The sequence below is a fragment of the Macrobrachium nipponense genome, chromosome 13 (assembly GCF_015104395.2).
Source record: "Macrobrachium nipponense isolate FS-2020 chromosome 13, ASM1510439v2, whole genome shotgun sequence".
NCBI classification, from domain to species: domain Eukaryota; kingdom Metazoa; phylum Arthropoda; class Malacostraca; order Decapoda; family Palaemonidae; genus Macrobrachium; species Macrobrachium nipponense.
Genome location: NC_087206.1, coordinates 15,657,493 through 15,659,992, shown reverse-complemented (window position 1 = coordinate 15,659,992; position 2,500 = coordinate 15,657,493). Strand labels below are relative to the sequence as shown.

The following is a 2,500-nucleotide window of genomic DNA, read 5'->3' as shown; positions in this document are numbered from 1 at the left end:
TGTGAAACATAAGACTAAATTGATTATTCATCTATGCCGATTTCGTTTTATTGCACAATCTTTTTTTTTTTTATTTGGAGAGGGGGGTTGGCGGGGTTAGGTTCCTCTAGCAGTAGAACACATTTTGTCAAACGATCTGGCCTAGTCACTTTTTCGTATCTCTGTTTCCGTTTTTTTTCTCTCTCTCTCTCTCTCTTTTTCAAATAATATCTGAATGAGACAATTGTTTCTTATAAATCTATCAAATAAAAACTGATACTGAAAAATTACTGACCCTATAAAATATTAGTTATGCAGGTTGTATGAATTTGCGCGTATAATCCTATTTTTTGCAAAATAATGACAATATAACTTCTCTATCAAAATTACTCTGGAATTAACATCTAAACGTGCACCATAAAACATTACATTTTGTCAGCAAAATTTAAGATATTAGTGAGAATAACTTAGAAAAGAGATTGATTCATAGTCACATTAGCTCTTACATTCAACAATAATTTAATAGTTGGTACCTTATAAGCATCTAATGTCTTCAATCTGCTTTGATAACTAAAATGTATACAAGTGAATATGATGTTCGGAGAAACATGGTGCATATGTATTATAAATTATCGATTAGAATATTAGGTAGAAAATGAAAATTATGTGATTTTATAGCTAAAGTGAATAGAACCTTTATAAAATATGTGTTAAATACCGAGAGTATAAACTAACTTTAAAAAACATAAATTGGAAATTAGGTTGGCAAGCAGTAACTGACGAGCAGCTGACTGCATCGAAGTGATAACGATTGAGAAGTTAAAGATTAGATAGGCAGCCTCCAACATTTTCTCAAGCATCGGTGGTTCAGTGGTAGAATTCTCGCCTGCCACGCGGGAGGCCCGGGTTCGATTCCCGGCCGATGCACAATTTTCAGAAAGTAATAAAGATCTGGATCTAATAAAAAAAAGAAAGCAGGCTTGAAGTTACAGAATGAGAAGATACAACATAAGTTCCCAGGATTAAATAATGTAGCAATTATGGGTAACATCTGCGTCACCTCTAATACTTTCTGCACCCATGGTGTTTGTTATACATAATTTAGCCACTGCTCTCTCAGCTGATAAGCTTGGTTCAGAGTTTCCCACCAAAGCCTTATAGAAAAACACCTTAGCAAATAAAGTCCTGCTATAGTGAGCAGATTGTGCTGGCATAAAGCCAGATCATTCTAAAACCAACTAACTATCAAAATTGTGACATATAGTTTGCATATAGAGTTCCAATCTGTGACAACATTAACCCACTATATGTTCTGTGTACAAATCTATTCATATCTCCTAGACTCATAAAACAATATGGTATTAATTTTTAGGCTACATCTTAAACAATAATTTGATTTATGACATCAATAAGTTTAACACACCTTTGTATCATGCATATCTTTACTTAATCCATAGACATTAGGACAATATGACATTCCCATATTGCGAGAATATTAATTTACTCACTCTGAGATATCATTCAATTCTCTTCCCAATAATTTCATCTATGTAGCCTTTTCATCTGGAGGTCTACAATATTCATATTTGCTTGGATGTGATACAAAGCCAATTGATTCATTGCATGAAGTTATAGAAAATGGGAGTTGAAATCACCTCTGTCTAATAACTGGTGAAAACCAGCAACAACTTGCATCTTAAAGCTTACAGTGGCTAAACAATATTAGGATTATCAAATGTTTAAACTTTTGCTCATTTTCTCAAGCATCGGTGGTTCAGTGGTAGAATTCTCGCCTGCCACGCGGGAGGCCTGGGTTCGATTCCCGGCCGATGCACAGTTTTAGAATATGAAGAGTTGATGACAGTAGAATAAGAAAGGTAATGATATAAGAATAGGTTGATACTGTAAACTACAACCATTTCCTTGGCTGTACTGAACATGACTACTAGTTCATAGTACTACCACTTCCACAGATGAAAATTATATAACCACAACTTCTACATTGTAAACAGGCACTCTCGCTTGGAAATAACAGCTACAGACTAAACTCCTCCTTAAAGGAGATGTATCTTGATCAGTAATAACAATAAGCTATGTCCATATTACCTATAATATAAATATCAGTGCGAACAATAGTTCTAGCATATTTTGTCACGAACATAATCCTTCAAACTTCAAGCATTAAGATCCACACCACAAAAATATTTCAGTTGAACGAGCTGATTGGCTCTTATGTTCATAATCTTAATGCTATGTACAAAGCACTGCATTAATATTAGCTATTCGGAATCAACCTGGATTATCTTTTTCATTTGAAATTCATTATTTGTCATGTATTTCTCATCTTTGTCAAAGTTATCATACTTTATACATTTCAGGCTTCATTTCATAACACTACAAAATATCTAATTTATCTATTATAAATCTCACTCGTATAGTTTAATAACTATACGAGTGAGATTCAAATGTGTACCATAGAGGCTAAAACTTTCACTTCAATGCAAGTTTATTTAAGTAAATT

At 33.4% G+C, this 2,500-nt stretch overlaps 1 protein-coding gene and 1 non-coding gene across 2 annotated transcripts in view; one reads left to right on the top strand and one right to left on the bottom strand.

The window, feature by feature from the left end:
* The window catches only part of LOC135225658 (uncharacterized), a 230,601-nt gene that overhangs the window by 70,054 nt on the left and 158,047 nt on the right, over positions 1 to 2,500 (bottom strand). The window lies entirely within an intron of this gene.
* On the top strand, positions 836 to 906 carry Trnag-gcc (transfer RNA glycine (anticodon GCC)). Its single transcript has one exon. It is a non-coding gene; the product is annotated as a tRNA-Gly (tRNA).